This window comes from Salvelinus sp. IW2-2015, linkage group LG5, assembly GCF_002910315.2.
Source record: "Salvelinus sp. IW2-2015 linkage group LG5, ASM291031v2, whole genome shotgun sequence".
Lineage (NCBI taxonomy): Eukaryota > Metazoa > Chordata > Actinopteri > Salmoniformes > Salmonidae > Salvelinus > Salvelinus sp. IW2-2015.
The window spans coordinates 2102311-2116592 of NC_036844.1; the positions used below are offsets into that span (position 1 = coordinate 2102311).

Consider the following 14282-nt stretch of genomic DNA (forward strand, 5'->3'; position numbering starts at 1 on the left):
TGCACTATCTCAAGGATCTCCAWGATATTAATCCCATCGAGATCCCCCAACTCGCCTTCCCCTGACACTATGTCGTCAGCCATTGAGGGGAGAGAGTCGAGGCTAGTGGGGCGTTAGCTAGCTAGAAGCTACCTTGTGGTGAAGGTGTGCCGTGGCTAGCTCAGTGCTGGCCAAGTTAGCCTTCAGAAAGARCGCTTCCGCAACCGAAGGTGCCGTGAAGGCTGAGATGGTCAGTCTAGTAAACACAATAGGTGAATGTAGACGATAAAAGGGTGCTCACAACGCTACCGTGTTGCAGGTAGGGTATGGTAGCAAGGTTAGCTTGYCTCTCAGCAAGGTAGCCAAGTTAKCCTTGCAGAGTGGGCTAACTGAGTCTCAGTAGCTAGCGGAGACTGAGAAGTAGAAAAGGATTTCAAAACTAAACCTTCCGGTTAGTACTCAACCTCTCGACAGGGTATGAAGACCTACAGTTGAAGTCGGAACTTATCCTTCAGGGTTCATTTCTGGGTATCCAGTCGATATGAGGCGAGCTAGAGTAGTGCGACCATTCATGAGRAAGAGAAGCAAGAATAACCAGAGGGTGGGAGAGTGGCTCCTTTTATAGAAGTGAGGGTCTCACCACATTCGCTACTCTACCTCTGTCTCCAACAGACGCTTTTGATAGGTACTTCCATGAGAATAGGCGGTCGTAGCGAACCCCCACATGTGAGATATCAAAATTAATAATTGAAAGAGAACGACCCATTTATTAGGACCAGGAGTTTTTACTGATCACATGACCTGATTAGGGAAAATAATCTCTACCCTGGTCAGGACAAGAGGTCAGAAACACCTTTGTCCTGAAACATTAATACTACTACTACGGTCTACTGGGGAAACCAGTAGACCGTAGGACATTCTTCAAGAAATGAAATCATTATTCAGGTACACAAGTCCTCCGCATTTGGACTGTTTAACCCAGACACGCTACTTAATGAAAACATCTCAAACTGAGATCACAGTGAAGCTTAGAGTGCCTACCTCCAGCAGAACAACCCCTTCCAGTATCACAGACAAATTTCAGATATCAGCCATCTAATCAGTTGAAAGAGATTTCCTGTTTCCTTTTTATATGTGTGAGGTCAGTTGGGGTGGACTGGGTGTAGACTTTAGTTTCTAGCTCCCTCTCTCCATGTGCACCTCCCCTTCTACCTGCAGGAACTAACAGGAAGAGAATAAGGGAGTGTGGTCAATGGAAGCTCACAAAAGAGCCTCATCCAGTCCAAACCAGTCAGACGAAGCCATCTTAAGTCGCTCTATTTCTATGGATCGCTGCCCTCTCTTACAGTAGCTCCCGGTTTGTCAGAAGTCTAGTTTAAACACTCCGACTGAGRCCGAACAAAAAAATATTTTTTCTCTCTCTCTACGCTGTCCATTCCCCCCTCCCTCCATCCCCCCTYCYCTCTGTAGCACGAACCAAGTAACCTATCAAATGAAGTCTTTGTTTGCACAAATTTCAAGTCGTGGTGGCATGACTTCTACAATTCCGTCTGAGCGCATAAATAATGAATAATGTGTGCCAGCCTACTGGGTGACTCAAACAGCCCGTTATACAGCTGCTCAGTTCACAGTGCACCAAGCTGCGCACTGAGCACTATCTGGCAGATCTAACGATGTAAGGGCACTAAGGGCAGTTCACATGGATCACTGTACGGCAGCTTGATAAATCATTCCCGTTTGCCCCTGGGGTATTAAACATATGGAGATCCATCCAACAACAGTACACACAACATACTTTCTCTCTTCCTGCTGGAGTTACACTACCGGTCAAAAGTTTTAGAATACCTAGTCATTCAAGGGTTTTTCTTTATTTTTACTATTTTCTACATTGTAGAATAATAGTGAAGACATCAAAACTATGAAATAACACATAAGGAATCGTGTAGTAACCAAAAAAAGTGTTGAACAAATCAAAATATATTTTATATTTGAGATTTCAAATAGCCACTCTTTACATTGATGACAGCTTTGCACACTTGGAATTCTCTCAACCAGCGTCATGAGGTGGTCACCTGGAATGCATTTCAATTAACAGGTGTGCCTTCTTAAAAAGTTAATTTGTGGAATTTCTTTCCTTCTTAATGCGTTTGAGCCAATCAGTTGTGTTGTGACAAGGTCGGGGGATACAGAAGATAGCCCTATTTGGTAAAAGACCAAGTCCATATTATGGCAAAACAGCTCAAATAAGCAAAGAGAAACGACAGTCCATCATTACATTAAGACATGAAGATCAGTCAATTCCAAAAATGTCAAGAACTTTGAAAGTTTCAAGTGCAGTCRCAAAAACCAAATCTAATTTTATTGGTCACATACACATGGTTATCAGATGTTATTGCGAGTGTAGCAAATTGCTTGTGCTTCTACTTCKGACAGTGCAGCATTATCTAACAAGTAATTTCTAACAATTCCACAACAAATACCTAATACACAYAGATCTAAGTAAAGGAATGGAATAAGAATATATAAATATATGGATGAGMAATGAACGAGCGGAATAGGCTAAGATGCAATAGATAGTAAAGAATACAGTAYATACATATGAGATGAGTAATGCAAGATATGTAAACATTAAAGTGGCATTATTAAAGTGACTAGTGTTAAAGTGGCTAATGATTTAAAGTCTGTATGTAGGCATCAGCCTCTCTGTGCTAGYGATGGCTAWTTAACACATCTGATGGCCTTGAGATAGAAGCTGTTTTTCAGTCTCTCGGTCTCAGCTTTGATGCACCTGTACTGACCTCGCCTTCTGGATGGTAGCGGGGTGAACAGGCAATGGCTCAGGTGGTTGTTGTCCTTGATGATCTTTTTGGCCTTCCTGTGACATCGGGTGCTGTAGGTGTCCTGGAGGGCAGGTAGTTTGCCCCCGGTGATGCGTTGTGCAGACCACACCATTCTCWAGAGAGCCCTGCGGTTGTGGGCRRTGCAGTTGCCRTACCAGGCGGTGATACAGCCCGACAGGATGCTCTCAAATGTGCATCTGTTAAAGTTTGTGAGGGTTTTAGGTGACATGCCAAACTTCTTCAGCCTCCTGAGGTTAAAGAGGCGCAGTTCTTCACCACACGGTCTGTATGGGTGGACCAATTCAGTTTGTCAGTGATGTGTGCACCGAGGAATAAAAAAAAAAAAACGTTCCACCTTCTCCACTGCTGTCCTGTCGATGTGGATAGGGGGATGCTCCCTCTGCTGTTTCCTGAAGTCCACAATCATCTCTTTCGTTTTTCTGACATTGAGTGAGGTAAAATTCCTGACACCACACTCCGAGAACCCTCACCTCCTCCCTGTAGGCTKTCTCGTCGTTGTTGGTAATCAAGCCTACTACTGTTGTGTCGTCTGCAAACTTGATGATTGAGTTGCAGGCGTGCATGGCCACGCAGTCATGGGTGAACAGGGAGTACAGAAGGGGGCTGAGCATGCACCCTGTTGGGGCCCCAGGATCAGCGAAGTGAAGATGTTGTTTCCTACCTTCACCACCTGGGGGCAGCCCGTCAGGAAGTCCAGGAYCCAATTGCACAGGGTGGGGTTGAGACTAGGGATGCACCGATGACATTTTTTGCCGGTACCGATATCTGATATATTCCTTGCCAAATAAAAACCGATACCGATATTTAACATTTTATCGGCCATTTAAGCATTCTATTACAATCAAATAGTTGAAACACACACACACACACACACACTGACCAAAAAGTTATTTTGTTGGCATTTACGTGTCCCCATTACCAGTAAAGCATAATCAAAACCTATTTCTTTCACTTACTTGCTGTGCTGTTTTGTTGTTCATTTGTTCAGTCTCAACCAGGATTTCATTATACATGTCAAGCAGTGAAGTTTCAGCTGTCTGTCTGTCCATGGCCTTTCTTCCTCGGTGCGCACTGTCACTGTGTCCGTTTCCATCTTGTCCAGCTGTGTCTAACATGTCACGTAAACCCCGTACCTTGTGTGCATTGAAGTAGAGGTCCTTGTACCTAGCATCGAGCATGGTGGCGACACAGTAAAGAGGCTCAGAGAGAATGGCACGAATCACTTGTTCACAGCCTTGAGAACTTTTGGAAGTTTTAACCCTACTGTCTGTGTCGGCAGTTTTGTTGAGCAGGCATTTCAATGCCAATGTCTGCTGTAGACGCATGTGATTAGCTTATTTCTCGAGTCAGCTGTTCGAATGGAGCTAGGGGTATGTTCATGTTTCCAAGTTTCAAACATGTTCTCAAATGCCATTGAAATGGCAGCAGCGGTATGAGAACCAGCACATTCTTGAAAAATCTGAAAAATAGCGCCTACTTGGTAGTGTGTACCGGGGGCTCGAGGTGCTTGACCAGTCGGAAAAAGCCAACATCATCCATGACAGAGAACGGTTGATTGTCAAGGTCAATGAACTCCATTATCTCGGCATTAATGGATGTCGCCTTTGAGTTGTCTCGCTGAAAATGTCTTACTCTTTCAAGTGACTGCTCGACTTGAACTTGTTTAGTTGTTGGAAGTGTGCCCTTAGTATTTTTCTGCTTTTGTTCTGTGTAGCGCTGTATTTTTGTGGCGTCATTACGTCATCTACCTACGTTTATATAGGTATGCACGTCAGCTTTGACATTGGTTTTGCACATTGGTGTTAAACTAGACATTGGGCCGACGCTGGCCTTTTTAGAAATATATCGTGCATCCCTAGTTGAGACGCAGGGCCTCAAGCTCAACGATGATCTTGGAGGGTACTATGGTGTTGAATGCTGTAGTCAATGAACATCATTCTTGCATAGGTATTCCTCTTGTCCAAATGGGATAGGGCAGTGTGCAGTGTGATGGCGATTGCGTTGTCTGTGGACCTATTTGSGCGGTAAGCCAATTGAAGTGGGTCTAGGGTGACAGGTAAGATGGAAGTGATATGATCCTTGACTAGTCTCTCAAAGCACTTCATGATGACAGAAGTGAGTGCTATGGGGTGATAGTMATTTAGTTCAATTACCTTTGCATTCTTGGGTACAGAACAATGGKGGCCATCTTGAAGCATGTGGGGACAGCAGACTGGGATAGGTGGAGATTGAATATGTCCGTAAACACACCAGCCAGCTGGTCTGTGCATRCTCKGAGGACRTGGATAGGGAKGYMGKCWGGGCCGGAAGCCTTGCGAGGGTTAACATGTTTAAATGTCTTAATCACAACGGCCACAGAGAAGGAGAGCCCACAGTYCTTGGTAGAGGGCCGYGTCGGTGGCACTGTATTATCCTCAAAGCGGGCAAAGAAGGTGTTTAGTTTGTCTGGAAACAAGACGTCAGTGTCCTTTTGTGGTCCGTGATTGTCTGTAGACCCTGCCACATAAGTCGTGTCTGAGCAGTTGAATTGTGACTACACTTTGTCTCTATACTGACATTTTGCTTGTTTGCTTGCCTTGCAGAGGGAATAACTACACAGTTTGGCCATATTCCCAGTCGCCTTGCCATGGTTAAATGCAGTGGTACGTGCTTTCAGTTTTGTGCGAATGCTACCATCTATCCACGGTTTCTGGTTAGGGTAGGTTTTAATAATAGTACAACAACTCCTATACACTTCCTTATAAACTCACTCACCGAATCAGCGTATACGTCRATATTATTCTCTGAGGCTACCTGGAACATATCCTAGTCCGCGTGATCAAAACAATCTTGAAGCGTGGATTCYGACTGGTCAGACTAGCGTTGAATAGTCCTTAGCACGGGTACTTCYTGTTTGAGTTTCAACCTATAGGAAGGGAGGAGCAAAACGGTCAGATTTTCCGAAACGAGGGCGGGTGAGCATTGTGGAAGTCAGAGTAACAGTGTTCGTGTTTTTCCCAGGGCGAGTGCTACAGTCGACATGCTGATAGATTTTAGGTAGCCTTGTTCTCAAATTTGCTTTGTTAAAATCCCCAGCTACAATAAATGCAGYCTGAGGATATATGGTTTCCAGTTTGCATAAAGTCCAGTKAAGTTCCTTGAGGGCCGTTGTGGTATCGGCTTGAGGGGGGATATACACAGCTGTTACAATARCCRAAGAGAATTCKCTTGGGAGATAATACGGTCGGCATTTGATTGTGAGGAACTGTAGGTCAGGTGAACAAAAAGGACTTGAGTTTCTGTATGTTTTTACAATTACAYCATGAGTCGTTAATCATGAAACATACACCCCGCCCTTCTTCTTCCCGGAGAGATGTTTATTCCTGTCGGCGCGGAGCACTGAGAATCCAGGTGGCTGTACCGACTCCGACAGCATATGCAGAAAGAGCCATGCTTCCGTGAAACAGAGTATGTTAAAATCCCTGATGTCAATCTAGAAAGCAACCCGTGTCCTGATTTTGTCGACMTTATTGAACATTAGCGAGTAATATACTCGAAAGTGGTGGGTGGTGTGTGCACCTCCGAAGTCTGACTAGAAGACCGCTCCAGTCTCCCTYTTTTCCGGCGGCGTTGTTTTGGGTTGGCCCCTGGAATCAGTTCAAACGCCCTTGGCTGGAGCGGACAAAGGATCTGCGTCGGGAAAGTCGTATTCCTGGTCGTAGTGCTGGTAAGTTGACATCGCTCTGATATCCAATAGTTCTTCCTGGATGTATGCAATAACACTTAAGATTTTCTAGGCTAACAATGTAAGAAATAATACATAAAAAAAACGAAATACTGCAAAGTTTCCTAAGAACTAGAAGTGAGGCAGCACTCTCTGTCGGCGCCAGCTTTCACAACCATCAAGCACTATGATGAAACTGGCTCTCATGAGAACCGYCACAGGAATGGAAGACCCAGAGTTACCTCTGCTGCAGAGTATACGTTCATTAGAGTTAGAGGCCTCAGAAATTGCASCCCAAATAAATGCTTCAGAGTAACAGACACATCTCAACATCAACTGTTCAGTGGAGACTGATGAATCAGACCTTCATGGTCGAATTGCTGCCAAGAAACCACTACTAAATGACACCAATAATAAGAAGAAAGWCGCTTCGGCCAAGAAACACTTGCAATGGACATTAGACCAGTGGAAATCTGTSCTTKGGTCTGATGAGTCCAAATTAGATTTTTTGGTTCCAACCGCCATGTCTTTGTGAGATGCAGAGTAGGTAAACGGATGATCTCCGCATGTGTGGTTCCCACTGTGAAGCATGGATGTGAAGGTGTGATGGTATGGGGGTGCTTTGCTGGTGACACGGTCTGTGATTTGTTTAAAATTCAAGGCACACTTAACCAGCATGGCTACCACACCATTCTGCAGCCATACGCCATCCCATCTGGTTTGGGCTTAGTGGGACTATCATTTGTTTTTCAACAGGACAATGACCCAACACATCTCCAGGCTGTGTAAGGGYTATTTGACCAAGAAGGAGAGTGATGGAATGCTGCATCAGATGACATGGCATCCACAATCCCCCGACCTCAACCAAATTGAGATGGTTTGGGATGAGTCGGACCACAGAGTGAAGGAAAAGCAGCCAACAAGTGCTCAGCATATGTGGGAACTCCAGGTGAAGCTGGTTGAGAGAATGCCAAGAGTTTGCAAATCTGTCATCAAAGCAAAGGGCGGCTATTTGAAGAATCTCAAATATAAAATATATTTTGATATGTTTAACACTTTTTTGGTTACTACATGATTCCATATGTGTTCTTTCATAGTTTTGATGTCTTCACTATTATTCTACACTATTRTTCTTGTCACGCCCTGACCTGAGATATCTCTGTTTTCTTTATATTTTGGTTAGGTCAGGGTGTGACTCGGGTGGGTACGCTAGTTTTTTTTATTGTCTAGGGTTTTTGTAGGTCTAGGTGATTTGTATGTMTATGGTGGCCTGATATGGTTCCCAATCAGAGGCAGCTGTTTATCGTTGTCTCTGATTGGGGATCATACTTAGGTAGCCATTTTCCCTTTGGTGTTCGTGGGTTCYTGTCTATGTGTAGTTGCCTGTCAGCACTCATTTGTATAGCTTTTGGTTAGTTTGTTCAGTGTTCATTCTTTTAATAAATTAGAATGTACGCATACCACTCTGCGCCTTGGTCTGATTCATACGACGCACGTGACAACAATGTAGAAAATAGTAAAAATAAAGAAAAACCCTGAACGAGTAGGTGTTCTAAAACTTTTGACCGGTAGTGTACAGTGGCAAGAAAAAGTACGTGAACACTTTGGAATTATCTGGATGTCTGCTTAAATTGGTCATACAATTTGATCTGATCTTCATCTACTCACAACAATAGACAAACACAGTCTGCTTAAACAAATAACACACAAGCAATTATGAGTTATGTCTTTATTGAACACRCCGTGTAAACATTCATAGTGCAGGGTGGGAAAAGTATGTGAACCCTTGTTTTAGTTCAGCAATATTCTTGTGATGTGTGAACTGCTCTTGAGGTAATGCCACAGCATCTCAATCGGGTTGAGGTCAGGACTCTGACTGGGCCATTCCAGAAGGCGTATTTTCTTATGTTGAAGCCMTTCTGTTGATTTACTTCTGTGTTATGGGTCGTTGTCCCGTTGCGTCACCCAACTTCTGTTGACCTTCAATTGACGAACAGATAGCCTTACATTCTCCTGCAAAAAGCATTGATAAACTTGGGAATGTATTTTTCTGTCGATGATAGCAAGCTGTCCAGGCCCTGAGGCAGCAAAGCAGCCYCAAACCATGATGCTCCCTCCACCATACTTTACAGTTYGGATGAGGTTTTGATGTTGGTGTGCTGTGCCTTTTTTTCTCCACACAGTGTTGTGTGTTCCTTCCAAACAACTCAACTGTAGTTTCATCTATCCACAGAATATTTTGCCAGTAGCGCTGTGGAACATCCAGRTGCTCTTTTGCGAACTTCAGATGTGCAGCAATGTTTTTTTTGGACAGCAGTGGCTTCTACCGTGGTGTCCTCCCATGAACACCATTCTTGTTTAGTGTTTTACATATCGTAGACTCGTCAAAAGAGATGTAAACATGTACCAGAGATTTCTGTAAGTCTTTAGCTGACACTCTAGGATTCTTCTTAACCTCATTGAGCATTCTGCGCTGTGCTCTTGCAGTCATCTTTGCAGGACGGCCAGTCCTAGGGAGAGTAGCAACAGTGCTGAACTTTCTCCATTTATAGACAATTTGTCTTACCGTGGACTGATGRACATCAAGGCTTTTAGAGATACTTTTGTAACCCTTTCCAGCTTTATGCAAGTCAACAATTCTTAATCTTAGGTCTTCTGAGATCTCTTGATTCAGGCATGGTTCACATCAGGCAATGCTTCTTGTGAATAGCAAACTCAAATTTTGTGAGTGTTGTGTATAGGGCAGGGCAACTCTAACCAACATCTCCAATCTTATCTCATTGATTGGACTCCAGGTTAGTGGACTCCTTTCTCCAATTATCTTTTGGAGAAGTCATTGGCCTAGGGGTTCACATACTTTTTCCAATCTACACTGTGAATTTTTAAATTATGTATTCAATATAGACTAGAAAAATACAATCATTTGTGTGTTATTGGTTTAAGCACACTGTGTGTGCCTATTGTTGTGTCTTTGATGAAGGTCAGATCAAATTTTATAACCAATTTATGCAGAAATCCAGGTAATTCCAAAGGGTTCACATATTTTTTCTTGCCACTGTGTGTGTGTGTGTATATCTATATCTATATATAAACATAATCTCCAAAAATGTCAGACAGAATTATAATCACATGGTGAAGCATTGCCTGAATGAACTGCAACATAACTTTACCACATCAAAGTGTTTCCCTGACAGTTGCCTGACATAGTATTAAAGTAGGCAGGTAGAGAGCTTTAGGCTTACCTGCCACCCCTCCTGAATCTTAATTTATGTTATTCCCCAGGTAGATTGATCAACTTAGTCTGATCGTCTGGGCTGCAGAAATCTGAAAGCATACCACTAACAGAACAGTCCTTGTGTAGAAATGGGGGTACGGGAGAATAGTAATGCCCAGCTGAACACTGGACGGTAATGCATTTCAGTAAGAGATTACCAGAGTCTGTTTTAGGTCTCCCTCCAGAACAAGCAAAGATGATGACCAGTCTGTTAAATAGTATGGCTAGTTTAATGTAAGGCTTTGAGGAGAGGAGTAAAATAAGAGAATTTGGTGGCCGATTCCTGAACAACGTCTATTTGCGTCCCTACTGGATGGAAATTACAAGTGTAATGGCTGTGCTCAATGCAATGGCACTTATAAATGCAGATCCTTCAAACACCAACAAACAGGGAAATCGATCCCAATCAAAGGTGTTATTACGTGCTCCACTAAGGCAGTTATTTATCTTATAACTTGTCCTTGTGGTAAAAAWTATGTGGGTAAAACAAAGCGCGAATTAAAAGTACGTATCTCAGAGCATCGTAGCACCATTAGGTGCAAAAACTTGACTTACCCAGTTGCGGCCCACTTTTTGGAGGCAGGCCACTCGATTTCGTCTCCGCGTTATATTGGTATCGAACATGTCACCCTCCCTAGGAGAGGRGGTGACCTTGATAATTTATTGTTAAAACGAGAAGCTGTCTGGATCTTTAACTTAAAGACCTTTGCTCCCTTCGGTCTCAACGTAGACTTTGATCTGAAGCCATTCTTGTGATTATTGTGACTTTGCCATTGTAATTGTTTGTAAGCTTGTGTAGTCTAAAATGAGTCTATGATCGTATGCTATCCATTTGTTTTTTGTATGTCATTTTAATATTTGAGAATTAACCAATGATATTAGGCCACTCTTGGCCATGATTGTGTGTTTGTGATTATACCCTGATGAAGACAGCGTGGCTGTCGAAACGTTGGTAATTAAATTTTTGCATCTGAGCTCCTACAGTGTGCGGCTCTCCTTTATTTTCAAGTTTTCTACTCCGCTAGCCAGCACCTCGCCTAAAAAGGTGTGCGTTTCTTTTTCTTCTAGATGGTTTTCAGATCCTACCCTCAGCCTTATGTAGGTACAGTGAGTCAGTGCTCCCACCTTCTGAAGACAAAGCTACCATTGTCCAKGCAGGGCTGCGTTGTCCAGGCAGTGTTGACTGGCATACATTAGAAAAAGGGCCAAACATAGAAATATAATTACTAGAAGGCCCGTCACCACTGCGATTTGTATGTACCATGATGGGTACACTAAATTGGAGATGCTAGTTCTAATAATTATATTTCTATGCGGCCAAACCTGAGCCAAACTTATATCCCTGAGTCAAGGCCAAATAACCTCCTCCAAGGGCATTACCGCTCTTTACCTGGAACTACAGGGAGTCATTCTTAGAGAAAATATCAAAGAATGGTCCCTGTAAAAATTGGGAACAAATACCATCCCTCTTTAAAAGAGCATTAAGACGTTGAGTGATGTATCTGAAATTCATCAGAGGGTGATTTGCGCTGCCAGAGGATCCAAGGACAGTTGAGACACTCAACATTTAAAAAAATGACATTTGATTTACAAACATGGTGGTGCGTAGCAGACAAACAAGCATTTGTTAGCACCCTAATCAACACCAAGTACTCGACAAAGAAGTTAGAGGTCAAGTTGTTTGCAACATTTTTACACACAGGGTAATTACATTACGTGTCCCTCTTTAYGTCAGCCTTGTAAGAGATGTTGACTTTCTTCAACAATGTTTTGAAAGTAGACCAAGGCTAAGACAGTAGAACAGTCTTAGCATAGGATTAGCATGAGGGCTATTTGTGTTTGTTATGATCTGGTGAGTAACTTCAAAAATAACACTTTGCAGAACATACCAGTGACCTCACCGATGTCCAGCCCCGGGGACAGACAGTGTCACAGAGAGACAAGATGATGTCATCATTTTATGTCAGGGCATCCATGCTCAGGTGTTATAATTGGGTGGAGGGGGGAGACATGTAGTGGTGGCCKTTACTTTTGGAAAAAAATAGCAATTTTGTGAACAGTTTCACCTCTCTGAAATAAAAACACTCCAATTTAGCCTTGTTGTCCAACTCACATACAGGGTTCTGATGGCATCAATGTGATGTGTACATTTAATTTATAATTTTCTCCATGAGGTTCAGTGGACAATGTTAAGTGGCCTGGCTGGCAGTCCTATATGATGTTCTGGACAGTAGCCTACCTGAGGTTCCCCCAGGGCAGGTAAAATGCCAACAGACAGAAGAATATTGWTTTTGGCACTAGAGCCAACTAACGCTAACTAGCAAAACATTTTTTTCGAAATCGATACTTGGAGTCAAAGTATGGATATGTCGTCCAAAATAATATCGCGAAATGTAACTATATACATTCTTCCCCCGTCACTATCAAAATCCATTATTTGTAGAAATGCAATTGCATAGAATGACATGTTGCCAACTGATGTGTTATTACAGACTGCAGATAATCCAAGACAGGTGAGCATTTGAAGGCCCACAATATGTGCTTCTGTGTGCCATTGTTTGAGCTCCCTCAAATGACCTGTTATTAGCTTTTTTTACAATACATGTTGTAAGGCCTACTTTACATYTTTCCAAATATTCATTCCATATTGAAATATCATCCCTTGACATTAATTAACAAGTGTATATCCAGAAATCATTATTTATCGTCACTAACAATTTATCCACATTGCAACGATTTATAGGAAAGTGATATACAATTGCCTACCTAGACTGGTGTAAAATTAAATCGCTGTGAAATCATAAAAAGACTAACAGTCTAAATGCGTGTGCTAGGTGCCGGTTGAATGGCACGTGTTTTGGCTCCAACAAAATGCACAAGCTGATAATGAAGCAATAAGCCACAAAATACAGTTTAAGTTTATATATAAAGTCGTTTCGTGTCTATAACAAAGGTAGAATTACGTTATCACCGACAGTCTTTGTTGGATTTCCAAACAACACCCCGGTGACGCTGTTACGATGTCATACACAGGAGTCGAAATTTTTCTCTGAACATCATAATGTAWAAAGTCCTTACTCACCTAATTTGTTACAGTAACTGTCTTTATCCTCTTCCGCACATAATTGAAACATTTCGTATTGGTTCACAGAGGGGCAACGTTAAGGTTCACACTAACCATCCGCAGCACGTGTGTGTCGTGAGCAACATTAGCATATAGTGGAATCGGCGGTTCGCCTTCAAAATAAAAGTATTCAATTGAAACTGATGCAAACGGATAAAAAGTCAAAACATGCCACAATTGGACTATAATTATATACAAATGAACAAGATACAATTATTAGTTCATTTGAACCCCCAAAARGTAGAAATCAGTTGAAATCACACTGGGGATGTATTTGAATTCAGAATTTCATTGGGGGCATACTTATATGCACTGTACAGACTAACCTATGGATTGTTCACCCATGAAATGGGATATCAACCACTCAGTGACACCCACAGAACACAACTATGTAGAATTTACAAAAATATTAGTGTTTTAGCTCTTATTGCAAGACTTTAACTGTGGRAAATCACCATCCCAGTCAGTATATTGTGTGTATTGAAMATTCATATTGAACTGCACAGCCTGACCAATGGATYGTGCACCCATGAAATGCAGTGTGGAGAAGCTACTCTGGAAGAATAGTTTATTAAGTTACCATTTACTTCACTCTGGAAGAAGTTAAACTACACTAAAACTACCCTCGCAAAATATACATTTCTTAACTAAAGTTACTTTGATGGATGGAAACTACAAATGGAACGGCTGTGCTCAATGGAACGGCACTCATAAATGTAGATCCTTCAAACACCCCCAAACAGGGAAACAGATCCCAATCAAAGGTGTTATCACATGCTCCACTAAGGCAGTTATTTATCTTATAACTTGTCCTTGTGGTAAAAATGATGTGGGTAAAACAAAGCGSCAATTAAAAGTACGTATCTCAGAGCATCGTAGCACCATTAGGTGCAAAAACTCGACTTACCCAGTTGCGGCCCACTTTTTGGAAGAAAATCACTCGATTTCGTCTCTACGTTATACTGGCATGGAACATGTCACCCTCCCTGGGAGAGGGGGTGACCTCGACAATTTATTGATAAAACGAGAGGCTGCCTGGATCTTTAATTTAAAGACCCTTGCTCCCTTCGGTCTCAACATAGACTTTGATCTGAAGCCATTCTTGTGATTATTGTGATTTTGCTATTGTAAATGTTTGTAGGCTTATGTAGCCAAATTGTATCTATGATTGTATGTTATCCATCTATGTTTTTTGTATGTTATTTTAATATTTGAGAATTATCCAATGATATCAGGCCACAACTGGCCGTGATTACAGACACCTGTGTGTGTCTTTTGACACTATATAAATGAGTCATCTCGCAGTGTTTGTCATTATACCCTGATGAAGACAGCTTGTCT

General features: G+C 42.3%; 1 protein-coding gene across 1 annotated transcript in view; it reads right to left on the reverse strand.

Moving 5' to 3' along the window:
• LOC111963786 (volume-regulated anion channel subunit LRRC8A-like) overlaps window positions 1–13012 on the reverse strand; it is a 35951-nt gene extending 22939 nt beyond the window's left edge. The window contains exon 1 of the mRNA XM_023987299.2: window positions 12900–13012. The gene's annotated coding sequence lies outside the window, so the exon portion shown is untranslated. The remainder of the gene's footprint in view (window positions 1–12899) is intronic.
• Between the last annotated feature and the right edge of the window lie 1270 nt (window positions 13013–14282).